Here is a 21,918-nt window from a genome sequence, read left to right as displayed (position 1 = left end):
TGTAAATGGACTAATTGCTCCAATCAAAAGACACAGGGTGAGGGCAGCCCCAGTGGCCCAGCGGTTTAGCACTACCTTCGGCCGGGGGTGTGGTCCTGGGGACCTGGGATCAAGTCCTGGGTCGGGCTTCCAGCATGGAGCCTGCTTCTCCCTCTGCCTATGTCTCTGCCTCTCTCTTTCTGTGTCTCTCATGAATAAATAAATAAAATCTTAAAAAAAAAAAAAAAGACATAGGGTGACTGAATGGATTTTTAAAAAATAAAAATAACCATCTATATGCTGCCTACAACAGACTCACTTCAGACATAAAGACATAACAAACTGAAAGTGAAGGAATGGGAAAACATTCTATGCAAATGGAAGTGAAAAACAAGTTGGGGTAGCAATACTTATAATAAACAAAGTAGAGTTTAAAACATGGATTGTAATAGGGACGCCTGGGTGCCTCAGCAGTTGAGTGTCTGCCTTAGGCTCAGGGAGTGATCCTGGAGTTCCGGGATTGAGTCCCACATCAGTCTCCCTAAAGGGAGCCTGCTTCTCTCTCTGCCTATGTCTCTGACTCTCTCTGTGTGTCTCTCATGAATAAATAAAATCTTAAAAAAAAAAAACTTTAATTAAAAAAGATTTTAATAAAGACAAAACCATTCCATAATTATAATGAAATTAATCCAACAAGAAGATATAACAATTGTAAAAATCTATGCAACCAACACAGGAGCAACTAAAAACACAAAGCAAACATTCAGCAGACATAGAGGGAGAAACTAACAGGATACAATAACAGAAGGGGACTGGGACACCTGAGTGGCTCAGCAGTTGAGCATCTATCTACCTTTGGCTCAGGGCACGATCCTAGAGTCCTGGGATTGAGTCCCACATTGGGCTCCCTGTAGGGAGCCTGCTTCTCCCTCTGCCTGTGTCTCTGCCTCTCTCTGTCTCTCTCATGAATAAATAAAATCTTTAAATATAATAATAATACTTGTCCTTCAGGGACTTCGATACCTCACTTATATCAACCGATAAATCATCTACACAGAAAATCAATAATAGTCACTTTGATCAATGATAGATCACACAAACTTAACAGACATATACAGAACATTCTATACCAAAACAGAATAATACACAACCTTTGCAAATGCACATGAAACATTCTCTAAGACAGATCGTATGTTAGGCTACAAAACAAGTCTCAATAAATTTAAAGATGACTGAAATCCTATCAAGTATCTTTTCTAGCCACAAAAGTATGAAACTAGAAATCAATTACGAGGGGGGAAAAAAGGGAAAAAACAAACACGTGGAGACTAACCAATGAATTAGTCAAAGAGAAAATTGAAAAACAGCTGGAGACAAATGAAAACAGAAATATAACAGTTCAACAAAATCTTTCATATGAAGCAAAAACAGTTCTCAGAAGGAAGTTTACAGCAATACGAACCTACCTCAAGAAACAAGAAAAATCTCAAACTATCTAACCTTATATCTAAGGTAACTAGAAACAGAACAAACAAGGTCCAAAGTTAGTAGAATGAAAAAAAATTATAAAGATCAGAGTGAAAATAGGTGAAATAGACTAAAAAGCAATAAAAAAAAAAAAGTCCAGGAGGGACACCTGGGTGGCTCAGCAGTAGAGCATCTGCCTTCCACTCAGAGAGTGATCCCAGGATCAGGATCAAGTCCCCTATCAGGCTCCCTAAGGAGCCTGCTTCTGCCTCACGTCTCTGCCTCTCTCTGTATGTCTCTCACGGCGTGATCCTGGAGTCCCGGGATAGAGTCCCACACCGGGCTCTCTGCACAGAGCCTGCTTCTCCCTCTGCCTGTGTCTCTGCCTCTCTCTCTCTGCCTCTAATGAATAAATAAATAAAATCTTAAAAAAAAAAAAAAAAAAAAAAAAAAAGCTCCCAATAAAAGTGCCTGGGTTGCTCTGTTGGTTAAGCACCTGACTCTTGATTTTGGTTCAGATCAAGATTTTAGGGACATGAAATTGAGCCCCCATGTTGGGACTCTAGGCTGGGCATGGAGGCTGCTAAGATTCTCTCTCCCTCCCTCCTCCCACTCCTCCCCCCCCCCCCAAAAAAAACAACCCACAACTCCCAACAAACAAAAGTCCAGGACCAGATGGCTTCACAGGTGAATTCTACCAAACATTTAAAGAAGCATTAGCACCTATCCTTCTCAAACCACTACAAAAAATAGAAAAGAAGTGCTTCCAAATTCATTCCTCAAAACTAGATGAAGACATTGGAAAGAAAGAAAGAAAAGAAAAGAAAGAAAAAGAAAAAGAAAAAGAAAAGAAAAAGAAAAAGAAAAAGAAAAAGAAAAAGAAAAAGAAAAAAGAAGAGAAAAGAAAAGAAAGAAAGAAAAGAAAGAAAAGAAAAGAAAAGAAAGAAAAGAAAAGAAAAGAAAAGAAAAGAAAAGAAAAGAAAAGAAAAGAAAAGAAAAGAAAAGAAAACTACAGACCAATATCCCTGATGAACACAAATGCAAAAATCTTCAACAAATTACCAAACTGAATCCAATATACATTCACCATGATCAAGTGGGATTTATTTCAGGGATGTAAGGATGGTTCACTATCTGCAAATCAATCAATACAACATGTTTTTTTAAAGATTTTATTTATCAATCGTGAGAGACACAGAGAGAGAGGCAGAGACACAGGCAGAGGGAGAAGCAGGCTCTCTGCAGGGAGCCTGATGTGGGACTCAATCCCGGGATTCCAGGATCATGCCCTGAGCCAAAGGCAGATGATCAACTGCTGAGCCACCCAGGTGTCCCCATAATACAACATATTAACTAAATGAAGGATAAAAATCATGATCATCTCAAGAGATGCTGAAATAGCATTTGACAAAATTTAACATCCGTTCATAATAAAAACTCAACAAAATGAGTTACAAGGGAAAATACTTCAACATAATAAAGGCCATAGATGAAAAAAATCACAGCTAACATCATACTCAATGGTGAAAAACTGAAAGCTTTTCCTCTAAGATCAAGAACAAGACAAGGATGCCCACTCTCACCACCTTTATTCAAAATAGTACTGCAAGTACTAGCCACAGAATTCAGACAAGAAAAAGAATTAAAAGGCATCCAAGTTGGAATAAAAAAGCAAAACTGTCACTATTTGTAGATAACATGATACTATACATAGAGAACCCTAAAGACGCCAACTAATTAATTCAGTAAAGTTACAGGATACAAAACTAATATACAGAAATCTGTTGAGTTTCCTCTCCCCTCTGCTCCTTTTTATTTTTTTAATTTTTATTTATTCATGATAGTCACACACACAGAGAGAGAGAGAGAGGCAGAGACACAGGCAGAGGGAGAAGCAGGCTCCATGCACCAGAAGCCCGACGTGGGATTCGATCCCGGGTCTCCAGAATCGCGCCCTGGGCCAAAGGCAGGCGCTAAACCGCTGCGCCACCCAGGGATCCCCCCTCTGCTCCTCCTGCTCATGCTTGCTCTCTCTATAAAACAGAAGAACAATTTTTTTTTAATGGGGGGGAAGGGCACCTGGGTGGCACAAATCCGTTGAGCATCTAATTCTTGGTTTTGGCTCAGGTTGTGATCTCAGGGTGATGAAATTGAGCCCTTCATCGGGCTCCGTGCTCAATGCAAAGTCTGCTTAAGATTCACTCCTTCTCCTTCTGCTCCTCCAACTCATGCTCTTGTGCTCTCTCTCTAAAATACATGAATAGGGACACCTGGGTGGCTCAGCAGTTGAGCGTCTGTCTTTTGTCCAGGACATGATTGAGGATCGAGTCCCGCATCAGGCTCCTTTCAGGGAGCCTGCTTCTCCCTCTGCCTGTGTCTCTGCCTCTCTCTCTCTCTGTGTCTCTTATGAATTAATAATTTTTTTTAATAGGTAAATATTGGGACTCCTGGGTGGCTCAGTGGTTTAGCGCCTACCTTCGGCTCAGGGCATCCTGGAGACCCGGGATCAAGTCCACGTCAGGCTCCCTGCAGGGAGCCTGCTTCTCCCTCTGCCTATGTCTCTGCCTCTGCCTCTCTCTCTCTCTCTCTCTCTGCATCTCTCATAAAATAAGTATTTTTTTTAAAAAGGTAAATAAATCTTAAGAAAAAAATCTGTTGTTTTTAAACACTAACAACAACCCAGCAGAAAAAGAAAATACGTTTAAAAAAATAAAGAGAAATTAGGAAAAACAATTCCTTTTATGACTACACCAAAAAGAATAAAGTACCTAGTAATAATTTAGGCAAGGAGGTAAAAGACTTGTATTCTGAAAACTGTAAGACACTGATGAAAGACTCTGAAGACATTACAAATAAATAGAAAGATATACCACATACCATGTTCATGGAGTGGAAGAATTAATATTGTCAAAATGTCTACACTACCCCAAGTAATCTGCAGATTCGATGCAAGCCCCTTCAAAATATCAATTGTATTTTTCACAGAACAAAGAATCCTAAAATTTGTACAGAACCACAAAAGATGGGATGGGACACCTGAGTGGCTCAGCAGTTGAGTGTCTGCCTTCAGCCCAGGGTGTGATCCTGGAGTCCCGGGATCGAGTCCCACATCGGACTCCCTGCATGGAGCCTGCTTCTCCCTCTGCCTATATCTCTGCCTCCCTCTCTCTGTGTCTCTCATGAATAAATAAATAAAATCTTAAAAAAAAAAAAAAAAACACACAAAAGACTACAAATAGCCAAGCAAGCTTGAGAAAGAACACTGAAGTATCATAATACCAGATTTCAAACTATACTACAAAGCTATAGTAATGAAAATAGTATGGTACTGATACAAAAATAGACACAACTCAATGGAACAGAATAGAGCCCAGAAATAAGCCCATGTTTATATGCTCAATTAATTTACGACAAAGAAGGCAAGAATATACAATGGGGAAAGACAAAAGTCTCTTCAATAAATCATGTTGGGAAAACTGGACAGCTACATACAAAGAATGAAACGGGACCATATTCTTACACTATACACAAAAGTAAATCCAAAATGGATTAAAGACCTAGATGTAAGTCTTAAAACCATAAAACTAAAAGAAGACATATGCAGTAATTTCTCTGACATCAGCCTTAGCAACATTTTCTAGATTTTTCTAGATATGTTTCCTCAAAAAAGGGAAACAAAAGAAAATGACTAACTGGAATTACATAAAACTAAAAAAACTTGCACACAGCAAAGCAAACCATCAACAAAATGAAAAGGCATGGGATGCCTGGGTGCCTCAGTGGTTAAACGCCTGCCTTTGGCTCAGGGCATGAACCTGGGGTCTTGGGATCAAGTCCAACTTCGGGCTCCCTGCATGGAGCTTGCTTCTCCCTCTGCCTATGTCTCTGCCTCCCTCTTTCTCTGTCTCTCATGAATGAATAAATAAAATCCTTTAAAAAAAAAATGAAAAGGCAATCTACTGAATTAGAAAAGACATTTGCCAGTAAGATATCCAATATATAAAGAACTCACACACCTCAACACCAAAAAACTCCCCCAAACAACCCAATTACAAATTGGCAGAAGATGTGAATGGACATTTTCCCAAAAAGGACATACAAATGGCCAACAGATATAAAAGATGCTCCACATCACTGATCATCAGGGAAATGCAAATCAAATCCACAATGAGTCTCATCACCTCACACCAGTCAAAATGGCTAGTATCAAAAAGATGAGAAATAACAAGTGTTGACTATGAAGTAAAGAGAACTCTTCTGCATTTTGTGTGTGTGCAGGTGGAGAGGGAGGAGAGGGGGAATGGAGCAGCCACTCTACAAAACTAGAAATATACACGATCCAGTAATTCCAATTCTGAGAATGTGCCTGAAGAAAATGAGAACACTAATTCATCCCTGTTTACCACAGCATTATTTGCAACAGATAAATTATGGACACAACTAAGTATCCACTGATAGATTAATGAACAAAGACGTGGTGTGTGTGCATGGAAGGGAATATTACTTAGCCATTTAAAAAAAATGAAATCATGGGGCACCTGGCTGGCTCTGTTGCTAGAGCATGCACCTCAATCTCCAGGTCATGAGTTCAAGGCCCACATTGGGCATAGAGATTATTTAAAAAAAAAAAAAAAAAAAAAGGACAAAACATCTTGCCATTCACAACACTGATGAATCTATGGGGTATTATGCTAAGTGAAATAAGTCAGAGAAAGACAAATACCATATGATTTCCATTATATGTGCAATCTAAAAAACAAAACAACCAAATAACAACAAAAGCAGTTTTATAAATACAGAGAACTGGTGGTTGCCAAAGAAGAGGAGTGAGGGATATGGGCAAAATAGGTGAAGGCGATTAAGAGGATGAAAATTCTAGCACTAAAAAAATCACAAGGATTAGAAGTACAGCATAGACAATCGTCAATAATATTGTAATAACTCGGGATCCCTGGGTGGTGCAGCGGTTTGGCGCCTGCCTTTGGCCCAGGGCGCGATCCTGGGGACCCGGGATCGAATCCCACATCGGGCTCCCGGTGCATGGAGCCTGCTTCTCCCTCTGCCTGTGTCTCTGCCTCTCTCTCTCTGTGACTATCATAAATAAATAAAAATTTTAAAAAATATATTGTAATAACTCTGTTTAGTGACAGATAAAAAAGTATACTTATAATGAGTATTTAGGGATCCCTGGGTGGCACAGCGGTTTGGCGCCTGCCTTTGGCCCAGGGCGCGATCCTGGAGACTCGGGATCGAATCCCACATCAGGCTCCCGGTGCATGGAGCCTGCTTCTCCCTCTGCCTATGTCTCTGCCTCTCTCTCTCTCTCACTGTGTGCCTATCATAAATAAATAAAAATAAATAAATAAATAATGAGTATTTGGAGGGAGAGGGAGAAGCAGACTCCCTGCTAAGCAGGGAGCCCAACTCAGAGCTTGATTCTAGGACCTCAAAATCATGGCCTGGGCCAAAGGCAGACACTGACTGAGCCACCCAGGTGACCCTTTTGTAATGCATATAATAGTTAAATCATTATGTTGTACACCTAAAACTAATATTAATGTCAACTATACTTCAATAAAAAAGAGGAGGGTGGGAACATCAGAGAACTTGCACTTTCTGTGTTACAGTCACCTTAAGACACAAGAAAGCCATCTGCAAACAAGAGTCCTCATCAGGAACCAAAGCAGGAAGCGCCTTGATCTGGACATCCTTTTCAGCTTCCAAAATTGTAAACAAAAAATTACTGTTCTTCAAGTATCCAGTCTATAGTATTTTTTTTTAATAATATTTTGTTACACCTAAGACAATTCCTGTTTATTCCTGAGTGGTATTCCATTATACAGAGATACTACAATTTGTTTATTCATTCAACTGTTTTTGGTGGACTTTGGGTTTTTTCCCCTTTTACCCTAAAAATACAGCTTTCATAGATCTTCTGTTCATAGATCTTTGCATAAACATATGCTTTTATTTCCCTTGGATAAATACCTAGGAATGGGATGGCTGGGTTGTATGAAAGCTTATGTTTAATGATAGAGACACTGCCAAATGCTTTCCAAAGTGCTTGTACAATTTCCATTCCTACCATCAGTGGATCAGAGTTCCATCTGCTCTACATGCTTGACAACATTTGGTATGGTCAGAGTTTTTAAATACTGATTCTAAAAGTACACAGTGGTTAAGTCATTATGGGTTTAATTTTTCATTTTCCTAATGACTCCAGCTTCTCTTTATGTAAATTTTTGCCGTAACTTTTTGAAATTTCTATCCACACTTCTGTTTTTTAAAAATTGTTTATAACTACTGATTATAGGGGGAAAAAAAACTATTGATTATAGGGACGCCTAGATGGCTCAGTAATTAAGTGTCTGCTTTTGGCTCAGGTCCTGATCTCGGGATCCAGGATCAAGTCCCGCATCGGGCTCCTTGCAAGGAGCCTGCTTCTCCCTCTGCCTGTGTCTCTGCCTCTCTCTCTCTGTGTGTCTCTCATGAAGAAATAAATAAAATCTTTAAAAATTTTTTTGAGTTATAAATGTCCTTTCTATATTTTAGATGCTTGTCCTCTGTTGAATTTTTTTTTTTTTTAAGATTTTATTTATTTCTTCATGAGAGACACACAGAGAGGCAGAGACATAGGCAGAAGGAGAAGCAGGCTCCCCGCAGGGAGCCCGATCCAGGACCCCAGGATCACAACCTGAGCCAAAGACAGACGCGGGACCACTGAGCCATCCAGGTGTCCCTGTTGAATATGTTTTGCAAATAAAGTCCCTCTGTTCTTCTGGGTCTGCCATAATGCATACATTGGTCAGCCTGCTGGTATCCCTAAGTCCCTTAAGCTCTTTCCTTCATTCTTTTTGCTGCTCTGACTTGACAATGTCAAATGACCTATCTTTTTACAGATTCTTTATTCTACCTGATCAGCTCTGCTACTGAGCCTCTCTAGTAAATTTTTCACTTTAGAAAAATTGCTCAGCTCTATCATTTCTGATTGGTTTTCTTTTACAGCTTCTCTGTTGATATTCTCATATTGTCTATGAATTGTTTTCTGATATTGTTGTCTGTGTTCTCTCAAGTCCATGAGCATCTTTAGCAGTTGTTTTAAATTTCTGTCAAATAACTCAGAGGCCTACATTTTTACAGGTCCAGTTTCCAGACATGTGTTTTGTCCTTTTGATTAGGCCATGTTTCCTCATTTCTCTGTATGCTTTACACTCTTTTGTTGAGATTTGGGCATCTGAAAAAATAGCCAACTTCTCCAGTCACTAAGAACTGGCCCTGTGCAGGGGAAGACCTTCACTAATCTCTCTAGCTTAGAGGTTCTGGGGTCACTCAAATCTCTTCTGGGAATGCAAATTCCCAGTGCTTGTGTGTGTTAACTACAGCATATATGATTGCTTTTAAATATTTTAGTTTCCTGGAGAGGCTCTCCCTTGCTGCTTCTTAGAAGGCACAGCCACTTCCTGCCCCCACAGGAAGGCACAGGCATCTCCCTCGCCTCCCCATACCATACCTGCTGCATAGTAACCAAAGAAGTTTTTATAAATCCAATCAAGATCCAATTGATCCTCTGATATCTTCACTGTCAGAGGCAGCTCTGAAGCCTGCTAAGTAGTCCTCCCTGCTTAACTGTTGCTACAACCTCTACAACGCAGAACGACCTTCAGATTTCAAATACCCATGACCTCATTCCATTTCTGTGCTGCTCTTGCTTTGCCCTATACAGTCAGAAATTTCCTCTTTGACTTAACCCTCATTCAAAGCCCAGCCCCACTAGTGACCCATCTGAGTCCTAGTGGTTCTCAAAGATTTCTCCCTAACCTTAACCTCCAGACTGAATGAAATTTCCCAGATCCCATCAAAGTCACCACAAAATTCATGAAGTCCTTTGAATGGAATAAACACTAGCTCCAAGGACAGAGTATTAATGTGCCAACTCCTATAGCTCTGTATCCACTCTTCTACTGGTACCCTTCATCAGCTATGAGTCTACCCTGCCCTTGACATGTCTTCCCTCCATGCCACTTATTTCTCTTACCTTGAGTAAGTGAAACTCAATGTCCTCAACCAGATATCCAAGCAAGAGGTCCAGTTCTCAGCCATCACCTTTCCTTTCCTAGTCTGAAAACAGTTTTATCATCATTACCTACAGAATGCCCCTCCCAAATACAACTGACTTAATAGCCACAATATGTTGGATGTCTCCATCCTGAAGCCCTCCCCAGAATTCCAGATAGGAGTGTCCAGCTGCCTACTTGATGCCTTCATTCAGTGGTCTCTGAAACATCTCAAATCTTAATATAGCCAAAAGGAAGTTCCTGATATCCCCAGTGAAAATTACTCTATAATCAATTTCCCCATATCAGTTGAAATTTTCATTCTTCGTGTTGCTTTAATCAAAACCCTAAGGGCTGAATCCTGTGCTTCACTTTCTCACTGTTCTAGAAAAACGGTTTATGTCGCCCCGCCCATTCATATTTTGACACTACCCTCCCCCACAGACACACACACAACTTGATGATATTAGGAGCTGGGACCTTTAGGCAGAAATTAGGAAGGAGGCCTTCATTAGACAGAATCTGACCATGAAGGCATCCTGATTCTAGTCTTCTAGCCTCCAGAACTGTGAGAAATAAATATCTGTGGTGTATAAATCACCTAGTTTGTGGTATTTTGTTACAGCAATACAAGCAGACCAAGCGTGACTTCCCTTGCACATTAGGAAATCTAGTTGACTCTTAAAAATAGATCCCGAATCCAGCCACTTCTCCTAAGCCACCACTCTGTCCCATGAACCTTCAACTGGGCCACTACAGTGGACTGACTCCACCCTAGTTTTCCTTCCTCTTCCCTCATACTTAGGATCTGTTCTCTACAATGTAGCCAGATGAAGCCTGTTAAGACCTGGTTAAGATCACCTCCCTCCTCTAATCCAAAGCTCTCATCACCTCCAGAACAGATAACCAACTTCACCAGCAGCCATTTCAGCTCTGAATCCCATCTTACTGCTCTTTTTTCCCCACCTGAAGGAAAGAGAATCTATGGTTTCCTTAATGCTCAAAGATTACCTCTACCTCCAAGCATTTTTACATCTTGGTATGGACAACCTTTCTACACCTGCTTACATCAGGTGCGAAAAATGAAAATACCTCCGTATAATCCCTGATATGGACCCAGGGCGGAGCCTTGGGTTTCTCCAGGGTCCCTACACCCAAGGTCTGGAATAATGGCACTTAAGAGTCCCCGAACACTACAATACAGAAAAATATGAGTGGGAGTAGGAGTCAGTGAGGGACTGGGATACTCTCCCAGTGGATACGTGAATACACACGTACCTGTGTAGGTTCCATAAGTGCGTCTGTAACCATGTTTTAACGGGCAGTCTACAGATAAATACAATGTCCGGTTTCAATAGGCTTGCGCCCAGACCAGGTGAATCTATGCCTGGTGTTTATCTTACTAGTTCTGTGTCCTCGAGGAAATATTCAACCTCTTAATGCCCTCAATGTCGCCAGCACCATTCTTCAGTTCATTTTTCCAATCCACAACCTTTAGAAAGCTTTTAACACCCTAACGCAATTCGTAGTGCTCTTTTGTTTAAAATTCTCTAGAGCTTCCAGAGTCCTGAGAATGCCAGCAGAACCCTCGGCTTGTTATTCCAGGTGTGACTCCGCCTCGAACACGGTTCCTCAAAGGCACCAGGGTCCACAGCTTTCCCGAATATTCCTGGCTCAGTGGCACCTCCAGGCCTTTGCACAAGGGGGTTCCTCTGCCTCTAAAACCCCCCACACCTAATCACAACCACATCAGTAAAATTAAACAGAGGAGCTGAGGTATCCGCTTTATTCAGAGCTATTGTCAGAAACGGGACCCCACCTACTAGTGCCTCATCGTCCCAGACAGTAAGACCTGGGTTCGAGGACGCCAGCAGGCGCTACTCCCCCCGGAGCTTCAGGTTCTGGGAGGCGATGAGGGGCCGCAGAACGCAGCATTTACCTGAGCCGAGTCCCTCAGCGTGGCTGCCGCCATCCGGCCCTGTGGGCGGAGCGGGGCCGGGAGCGGGCAGGGGTTTCTCAGACCGGCCCTGGTGCAGGGCACCCCGGGTGGCGTCGCCGAGCCTCAGACCTGCCTCTGCGTGGTCAACGACTCCTCTGAGTCCTTCTCCCGCAAGCCACCTCCGCGCAGACCCAGCGCTCCGGAACTTCTGCCCAGATGAACACAGGGGAGAAGCCAAAATGACCGCCCGGAGGAGGACGCCGGAAGTCCCGCCTTGCGCTGGGTGTCACACACGGAAGGCCTCTGTTCTAGACCTTCACTGGCTCAGCGAGGTGTCCATTAGACGCGGAGCACACAGGGTAAGGTAGTTCCTGCGGATTCCGATCCCGTTGATAAGGGCGCTCCGCAACGGACCTGCAGTCGGCCAGCGAGCTGCACTGGGAGACGGCGAGTCCGAGAAATTAGAAAGGTCTCTGCCCCTTCTTAAAGAAGTAGAGCTCAAGTTTTGGGGGAGTGTTGTGTGTTGCCTGCAGCTGTTCATCCAAGCGTTTGGGGACATGTTCTTTTGGACTCCGTGAAGTTCAGCTTGCTCCCAGAGGCAAAAACATTATTTCAGATACTCCCAAAGGCTACAGATCCAAATAACATTTATCATCCGTAGTCATGAGGGCTCAAAATGTGTCCACGGGTAGCAGAAGCTAACATGTCACGTTGCAGTTTAAATCCATACACCACGAAGTGTTAGAGCCAGTTTTATCAGTTGTTCTATGTTTGATCAGGGACGAGAGAAAAAATAGGTCATGACAGGAAATACTGAGGGGGATGTTGGGCTACTCTGAAGCAGGAATACAAAGGTGATCTCTGTAATTACCACAGAAAACATTTACCTTGACTGTAAATTATTGTGTCCAACTTAGCAACACATTTATCTCTCTGACATTAATCTCAAAAACAGAACTGTGAAAGATGTGCTATTTTGATACCAGTGGCTTCAGTGTTCACAGGTGTTAGCATGTATGAAAAGGGCTCTCTGATTTCCAAAATGTAGGAAGTAACTTAAATCTATGATCTCATCACGTTACTGGAAAGTGGTTATCATTTCCCCTTTGATTACAGGGAGTATTCTACATGAGGAACTGGTATTATCTGAGAAAAACAGTTGTAAAATGCAAATTAAGCAAAGCTATTAATAATAGCCACATAAGGGGATCCCTGGATGGCTCAGCGGTTTGGCGCCTGCCTTCGGCCCAGGGCATGGTCCTGGAGACCCGGATGGAGTCCCACGTAGGGCTCCCTGCATGGGGCCTGCTTCTTCCTTTGCCTGTGTCTCTGCCTCTCTCTCTCTCTCTCTCCCTGTCTCTCCTGAATAAATAAATGAAATATTAAAAATAATAATGGCCACATAATGATTCAGAGATTGTGTCAGAAATGTCTTAGTGGAAATACCAGTGGATGGTAAAAATGTGAAGATCGTAGAGAAATTTTATTAAGTGATGTCTGAGAAAAGATATAATTAAGCTGAGCACGTGACTAAATCATGCTGAAGACTCTCTCTCCAAATTTGATTCTTATTCATTCTTGAAATTAAGCAATACCAGCATTCAGGGAGAGTGAACAGGGATATTAGGAATAGGTAGAATTGGGCAGCCTGAGTGGCTCAGCAGTTTAGCACCATCTTCAGCCCAGGACATGATCCTGGAGACCCAGGATGGAGTCCCATGTTGGGCTCCCTGCATGGAGCCTGCTTCTCCTTCTGCCTGTGTCTCTACCTCCGTGTGTCTCATGAATAAACAGAATCTTAAAAAAAAAAAAAAAAAAAAAAAAAGGAATAGGTAGAATCATAAAAATACAAAGGGAAGCTAACATATCTTGTTTATCCACTTTTCTAACAAATAATCAGAGTATTCGGCTTCAAGAACTTCTTGTAGATGCATAAGAGACATCCAAACAAAGGGACACCCTCCTGGGTGTTATGTTATATACAAGGAGGTCACAGAAATCATGAAAAAAAAAAAAAAGCCTAAGTCATATAGCATCTTGGAATGTGGTAGGCACAATGGAAGAACATAGGTGAATGTGCTTAAAAATATGGTATCTATATTACAAAGCACAGTAAGGTGGACCTCTGATAATAGGGTCATTGAACAAAAACTTGAAGGATATGAGGAATAACTATATGGGTATTTTTAGAATAAGTTCTAGGCAAAATATGCAGGGAACTGGATAGGTTTGGTGGGTGGAACCCTCACAGGGCTCCTAAGCATTTGAGGACTCCAGCCAAGTTGGCCATTAGCCTGACTTGCTCACTGCAGAGACATATGTATGTGAGAAACCTTGGCTCTGCCTCTGGGAATCTGCAATATTTCACTGTGGTGGACTCCAAGACCTGGAACTAGGTAGCCTAATTTTTCACAGGATCCTGGTTTTCTTGTTTTTTTCTTTTTCTTTTTTTTTGAATTTTTATTTTTTTTATTTTTATTTATTTTTTTAATTAATTTTTATTGGTGTTCAATTTACCAACATACAGAAAAACACCCAGTGCTCATCCCATCAAGTGTCAAGTGACCTCAGTGCCCGTCACCCATTCCCCTCCAACACCCGCCCTCCTCCCCTTCCACCACCCCTAGTTCGTTTCCCCGAGTTAGGAGTCTTTATGTTCTGTCTCCCTTCCTGATATTTCCCAACATTTCTTTTCCCTTCCTTTATATTCCCTTTCACTATTATTTATATTCCCCAAATGAATGAGAACATACACTGTTTGTCCTTCTCCGATTGACTTATTTCACTCAGCATAATACAAGATCCTGGTTTTCTTTCTTTTTTTTTTTTTAATATTTTATTTCTTTCTTTATTTATGATAGCCACAGAGAGAGAGAGAGAGAGAGAGAGAGAGAGAGAGGCACACACAGGCAGAGGGAGAAGCAGGCTCCATGCACCGGGAGCCCGATGTGGGATTCGATCCCGGGTCTCCAGGAAAGCGCCCTGGGCCAAAGTCAGGCGCCAAACCACTGCGCCACCCAGGGATCCCCAAGATCCTGGTTTTCAAGTTTGATTCCTAGACCTTTACCATTCATGTCACCTGGTGACTTGTTTGAACTGTTCATTCTCATTTCAGAAACTAACCTAGTGAAACAGAGATTCTGTGGATCAAGACCTAGCTTCCGTGTTTTAACAATTTTCCAGGTGATTCTGATATAACTTTCCACTGCACTGTTGTGGTTTCTGTGGATCAGGTCACAGTGTTCCTGAAAATAACAGGAAAATCCTCTAAAATCTGCAGGATTTTTGAACTGATATAAAAAAAAGAACGGATCAGTACAGGTTATTTTCCCTAATAAAAAACATTATATACAATTACAAAATAAAATGTAAAGGCGCACCTAGGTGGCTCAGTTGGTTAAGTATCCAACTCTTGGTTTCAGCTCATTGTCATGATTGTAAGATCAAGCCACCTGTCGGGTTCTGTGCTCAGAACGGAATCTCAAGATGCTTTCTCGCTCTCCCTCTGTCCCTCACCCCGCTCTCTCTAAAATAATTAAAATCTATCAAAAAATACAATGTGAAAAGTCTAATAGTTGTACCTCCTGGAGAAAAATATTTAGAGTACAGCATTATCTTTTCAGAATTGTGTCTGCACATGTATCACTTTGTGTCTGAGTTCAAATACATTCCTTTATAGTTTTTCTCAGTAAAAATTAAGTCAGACTTTGTACACCAATCCATATTCTGATTTTTCTCAATACATCTAAAGCTACTTTCTCATTTTACACTCAATATCTGATATTTCCTTCTCTTGAAACTTTGTAGACCTAAAGCTGCCTTCTTTTAAAGACTGTTTTGCATTTTGTGCACTGGCATGTACTATAGCTGGCCAGCTGCTGTGAGGGAGCAGGGCTTATGGCTATTCATCACCTTTCATTTTTTTTTTTTTTAATTTATTTATGATAGTCACAGAGAGAGAGAGAGGCAAAGACACAGGCAGAGGGAGAAGCAGGCTCCATGCACCGGGAGCCTGATGTGGGATTCGATCCCGGGTCTCCAGGATCGCGCCCTGGGCGAAAGGCAGGCGCCAAACCGCTGTGCCACCCAGGGATCCCTATTCATCACCTTTCAATCCCCCTTCTCCAAGGCCCCCTTCTCCAACGTCCCCTTCTCCAAGGCCAAAGAAACTCCTCAGAGGCAACTAGAGTGCTCCAAGTGCTGATCAAGCTCCTCTGTAGTTCCCTGTGGGCAGAAACACCAGACCAAGTAATGATAGCATGAAGGTCCAGAGGCTGGCAGCCGTGTCCCAGGGCTCAGAATCAGCAGACATTCCTGATGCAGAGTCCATGAGGCTGCATCCTGACACAAGGGCAGGTCCCCAAGATTGCATGTGCAAGAGAGGGGCTAGCACTGCTCAATTGCACAACGGGGTATCAACTTCTTGAGTAGGAGTGGGACCTCAGCTTCTGAGCCTGAAATAAGGACACTGTCTCTGTAGGAGGAAGCTGGGATGCAGCAGCTAGCTGGTGGCAAATGCCTACACCTGACCTCTGATGCTAGAGTGAGGGTCTTCACCTCTGGGGCTGAGGTTTGAGAGAGGCCAGCCTGAGGTTTCAGAACCATCGTGGGTAGGACTCCCCTGAAAAGACAGACACAGGATCCTAGCTCCCTCTGGAGCACTGGGTTCTGATCTGTTACCCTCACCTCTGTTTTCTGGGCTCCACTTCCCTATAATAGGGTTAGAAAGTGCCCTTGCCCTGGCAGAAGACATCTCATCTGCTGTGCTGTCATTCCGTCAAAGAACACAGCCCAATGGGATCCCTGGGTGGCGCAGCGGTTTGGCGCCTGCCTTTGGCCCAGGGCCTGATCCTGGAGACCCGGGATCGAATCCCATGTTGGGCTCCCAGTGCATGGAGCCTACTTCTCCCTCTGCCTGTGTCTCTGCCTCTCTCTCTCTCTCTGTGTGTGACTATCATAAATAAATAAAAATTAAAAAAAAAAAAAAGAACACAGCCCCATGCTGTGTGCTGTCCCACATGTGAAGCAGGAACTCCATGTATTTTGCCCTTTTTATAGTCACATATGGCAGGTGTGTTACTGTACACGTAGACAAAGGCACTTAACAAATGCAAATACCCACCCCAATGAATTTCTAATGCACTATTTAGTAAATGTTGCTCTCGAGTCCCCTTACTTGAGGACTAGTTCACATTTTCTTAAGAACATGTACATAATAGGTTGTATCTGCCTGACTGTATAAAAAGGTGAGATTTCTTACTGACTTCACAATATCTTTATTAGATTGCCTGTGATGCACATCACATCTCTTTTAATGCTTACTAATAATAAAAATGTTCTTTCTCTTCTACTTGTGTGCAAAGATTTTCTGGGTAAGCAGGATATTTTGTTTCCCCAGTAGATCCTCCTACCTCAGAACTCCAAAATGCTGAATGTACAACCCCAAAAGTGAACTCTAAACTATTAACTTTGGATGATAATGATATGTCAATTTAGGTGCATCCATTGTAACAAATGAACCACTTATATAGGATGTTCATAGCTGGGGAGACTGTTCATATAGGCACAGGCAGGCAGTATATAGGAACTCCCTGTACTTTCTGATCTTTCATAGTTATGAACCTAAAACTGCTCTAAAAGAATTTTATTTCAGGGGCACCTGTGTGGCTTAGTGGTTGAGCATCAGCCTTTGGCTCACGTTGTGATCTCAGCATCCTGGATTGAGGCCCGCATCAGGCTCCCCACAAGGAACCTGCTTCTCCCTCTACCTATGTCTCTGCCTCTCTCTGTCTCTCTCATGAATAAATAAATAAATCTTTTCTAAAAATAAAACAGGTTTATTTCAAAAATTAAAATCCATTTCTAACATTTTAGAAAGTCATCTTTGAGTAATAATTATTTTAACATTTTTATTATAAAATATACATAATAAAAATTTACCATTTTAACCATTTTAAGTGTACAATTCAGTGGCAGTAAGTACATTTACATTGTTGTGCGACCATTAAGACTACCCATCTCGAGAATTCTTATATCACTCAATGAGGCCCTTTTGTTCTCATGGAGCTTAGGGCCTGACACACAGAAATGTTCCGGTTCTCCAAGTGTGAAACCTCTCCAAAATGACCAAAAGACATGTCCTCTTGGGTCTTTATGAAGGCTTTATTACAGAGTCATGATTGCCAAGTCATTGGCCATTAGCTGATGCAACCTTCCAGCCCCTCTCATTCCCTGGAGGTGGGGGGACTAAGGATAGGGACTGAAAGTTCATCATGTGATTGCTCCTCCTGGAAAACTGCCTCTGAACCTTTGGTGGGTTTGGAAAGGAAAAATCACCTTCATTAATAACAAGACACTCATTTTACCTCTATGGCTCTGAAGTGTTTTCAGGATCTGCGGATGAGGACAAATATATCTGAGAAGCTATATACTATATAATAATATAATATTTCTTATAAATCATTGTATCACACCAGCAACAAATGGAATTTGAAATTTAAAAAGTTACCATTTACATAATACCCTCAAAATGGAATACTTAAGTATCAATCTAACAAAACATGTAGAAGATATACATGGGGGAAAATTACAAAATTCTGATGAAAGATATCAAAGAAGAACTAAAAAAAAAAATGGAGAGGTATACCATGTTCATGAACAGGAAGACTCAACATTGTCTAGATGCATTTTCCTCAAATTTATCTATATATTCAACACAATCTTAATAAAAAAATCCCAGAAAATTATTGTGTGGATTCTAAAGCTTGTATGGAGAGGAAAAAGAACAAAAATAGCTAACTAACCCAATATTGAAGAACAACAGTGTTGAAGAGTCACACTACCTAACTTTAAGATTACTATAGAGCTACAGTGAAGACAGTGTGTTACTGGCTAAAGGATAAAAAGATTAATGGAATAGAATAGTCATCTTAGAAATAGACCCACATAGTCAATTGATCTTTGACAAAGTAACAAAAGCAATGCAATGGATCACAAATAATATGTTCAACAAATATGCTGGAACAACTGGACATCTACATGTGAAAAAAAAAAAAGAAAGGATCTAGACATAGCCTTTATTCCCTTCACTTTAAAAATGAACTCAAAGTGGATCACAGACCTATGTATAGCAAGAACAACTATAAAATTCCTAGATGAGGGACACCTCGGTGGCTCAGTGGCTGAGCATCTACCTTTGGCTCAGGGCGTGATCCTGGAGTCCCGGGATCAAGTCCCACGTCGGGCTCCCTGAATGAAGCCTCCTTCTCCCTCTGCCTGTGTCTCTGCCTCTCTCTCTGTCTCTCTCATGAATAAAGAAATAAAATCTCTAAAAAAAAAATTCCTAGATGATAACATAGAAGAAAACTTAGATAACCTTGATAATTTTTTCAATACAAAACCAAAGGCATAATTCACTACAGAAATAATTGATAAAGACTTCATTAAATTCAAAACTTCTGCTCAGCAAATAACAATGTAAAGAGAACAAGAAGACAAGTCACAAACCAGAAGAAAACATTTGTAATAAAAGACACATCTGATAAAAGACTGCTATCAAAAATATACAAAGAACTCTTAAAACCCAAGAGTAACAAAACACTCAAAAAATGGGCAAAAAAATACCAAACAAACAAAAAAGGGCAAAAAAAGGACCTTAACAGAAACTTCACTAAATAAGATACACATACCACCACTGAGCATATGAAATGATGTTCTACATCATAGGTCATTAAGAAACTGCAAATTAGGGGTCCCTGGCAGCTCAGTCGGTTAAGCATCCGCCTTTGGCTCAGGTCATGATCTCAGGATCTTGGGATCGAGCTCTGCACTGGGAGAGCTCAACAGGGAGTCTGCTTGTCCCTCTCCCTCTGTCCCTCACCCCCACTTGTGCTTTTTCTCTCCTGCTCTACTCTCTCTCAAATAAATAAAAATTTTTTTCAAATAAATAAAAATCTTTTAAAAATGAATATTAAAACGAGATGCTACTACACACCTAACAGAATTGCCAATATCAAAAACACTGACAATATCAAATGCTGGTGAGAAGGTGGCACGACAGGAATTATCATTCATTTCTGGTAGCGATGCACACTTGCATAACTACTTTGGAATATAGTCTGACAGTGTCTAACAAAACTAAACATACTCTTAATACATGATTCAGTAATCAATCACATTCCTTGGTATTTACCCAAATGGGCTAAAAACACATCCACACAAAAACCTGCAAACAGATGGTATAGCAGCTTTATTCATAGTTGCCAAACTGGGAAGCAACCAAGATTCACTTTAATAGATAAATGGATACATAAACCCTAGTATATTTAACAATGGAATATTATTCAGCACTAAGAAGAAATGAACTTTCAAGCCTTGAAAAGATACAAAGGAATCAAAAATGCATATTACTAAGTGAAAGAGGATAATCTGAAAAGGCTACACACTGTGTGATTCCAGTTATGTAACATTTAGAAAAAGGCAAAACGTTGGAGACAGTAAAAAGATCAGTGGTTGCCAGGGATTAAAGTTAGGAATGGATGAATATGCAAAGCATGAAGAACTTTTAGGGCAGCAAAATTATTCTGTATGATAATGATATCATTATATGTTTGCCAAATCCATAGAATGTACAACACCAAAAGCAAACTCTAATTTAAACTACGAATTTCAGGGATTCCTGGGTGGCGCAGCGGTTTAGCGCCTGCCTTTGGCCCAGGGCGTGATCCTGGAGACCCGGGATCGAATCCCACGTCGGGCTCCCGGTGCATGGAGCCTGCTCCTCCCTCTGCCTGTGTCTCTGCCTCTCTCTCTCTCTCTGTGTGTGACTATCATAAGTAAAATAAAAATTTTAAAAAAAAAAGTCTCTTTTAAACTAGGAATTTCGGTGATAATGATGTATCAACTTAGGTTCATTGATTGTAACAAATGAACCACTCTAATATAGGGTGCTCATAATTGGGAAGGCTGTGCATCTGGGGACAGGCAGACAGTATACATTGTATACTCCCTGTACTTTCTGCTCTATTCTGCTATGAACCTAAAACTGCTCTCAAATAAGTTTATTTTTAAAAATTAAAAATAGGCACGCCTGGGTGGCTCAGCAGTTGAACATCTGCTTTCAGCTCAAGGCGTGATCCCAGGATCCAGGATCAAGTCCCGCATTGGGCTCCTTGTGAGAAGCCTGCTTCTCCCTCTGCCTGTGTCTCTGCCTCTCTCTCTCTGTGTGTGTGTGTCTCTCATGAATAAATAAAATCTTTTAAAAAATAGATAAATAGATAGATAGATAGATGATAGATAGATAGAGAGAGAGAGAGAGAGAGAGATGCCTGGATGGCTCAGTGGTTGAGCTCGTCTGCCATCGGCTCATGGCGTGGTCCGGAGGTTCCTGGGTTGAGTCCCACATCGGGCTCTATACATGGAGCCTGTTTCTCCTTCTGCCTGTGTCTCTGCCTCTTTGTGTATCCCTCATGAATAAATAAATAAAATCTTAAAAATAAATACAAATAAATGAAAATAGAGAAGCACCTGGCTGGCTCAGTTGATAGAGCATGCAATTCTTGATTGCAAGACCATGAGCTTGAGCTCCGTATTGGGTGTGGAGCCTAATTAAAATTAAATAAATAAAATTAAAAACAGATTATCACACTTTAAAGCTTTTACATAATTAAAGAGGAAAACATACATTTAAAGGCATGGAATGTACAGGAGTTTGAGTAGCTCTTCTTTTCCCTTTGATCTCTGGGTGAAAGATGAGTCAAAAATAGGTTTATAGTAAAAATTTCCTAGAGCTAGTTACTTAAGAAAAAAATTTAGGCATTACCTACCATACTGTTAGATTGTAGAGTATGAGGGCAAAAGTCTTTTTTTTTTTTTTTTAAGATTTTATTTATTCATGAGACACACACACCGAGAGAGAGAGGCTGAGACACAGGCAAAGGGAGAAGCAGGCTCCATGCAGGGAGCCCGACGCAGGACTCGATCCTGGGTCTCCAGGATCACGCCCCGGGCTGAAGGCGGTGCTAAACTGCTGAGCCACCACGGCTGCCCACAAAAGTCTTCTCTACTTACTCTTAGCTCTTCATAATTATTCAGAACCTCCAGATTCAAGAAACTGATCAATGACAAAATCCAAGTATATTTTGCATCTGAGTCTTAATATATTAGCACATGATTCTAGAAAGAAGATGGAGGAGGATCCTAGTCACATACATCAAGATCTTCAATACATAGCCATGCCATCTGCCCTGTCCAACAACAGAACCTTGGATGTTATCCTCATGAGATGGGGAGTATCAGGTTTAGAACCCAAAAGAGACTGGGATTCAGAGAGGAACACCCCAATAAGGAGCATGGTACACCAGGGCCATCCCTATAATTACTGGGTTTTTTAAAGATTTTTTTTAGTTATTCACAAGAGACAGAGAGAGAGAGAGAGAGAGGCAGAGACACAGGCAGAGGGAGAAGCAGGCTCCATGCACG

At 41.3% G+C, this 21,918-nt stretch overlaps 1 protein-coding gene across 1 annotated transcript in view; it reads right to left on the bottom strand.

The window, feature by feature from the left end:
* LOC121484176 (zinc finger protein 132-like) overlaps positions 1-21,918 on the bottom strand; it is a 52,858-nt gene that overhangs the window by 19,010 nt on the left and 11,930 nt on the right. The window contains exon 2 of the mRNA XM_041743034.1: positions 11,440-12,204. The gene's annotated coding sequence lies outside the window, so the exon portion shown is untranslated. The remainder of the gene's footprint in view (positions 1-11,439; positions 12,205-21,918) is intronic.

The sequence above is a fragment of the Vulpes lagopus genome, chromosome 2 (genome assembly GCF_018345385.1).
Source record: "Vulpes lagopus strain Blue_001 chromosome 2, ASM1834538v1, whole genome shotgun sequence".
NCBI classification, from domain to species: Eukaryota; Metazoa; Chordata; class Mammalia; order Carnivora; family Canidae; genus Vulpes; species Vulpes lagopus.
The sequence above is the reverse complement of the archived record's forward strand: the minus strand, read 5'-3'. Positions and strand labels throughout refer to the sequence as shown.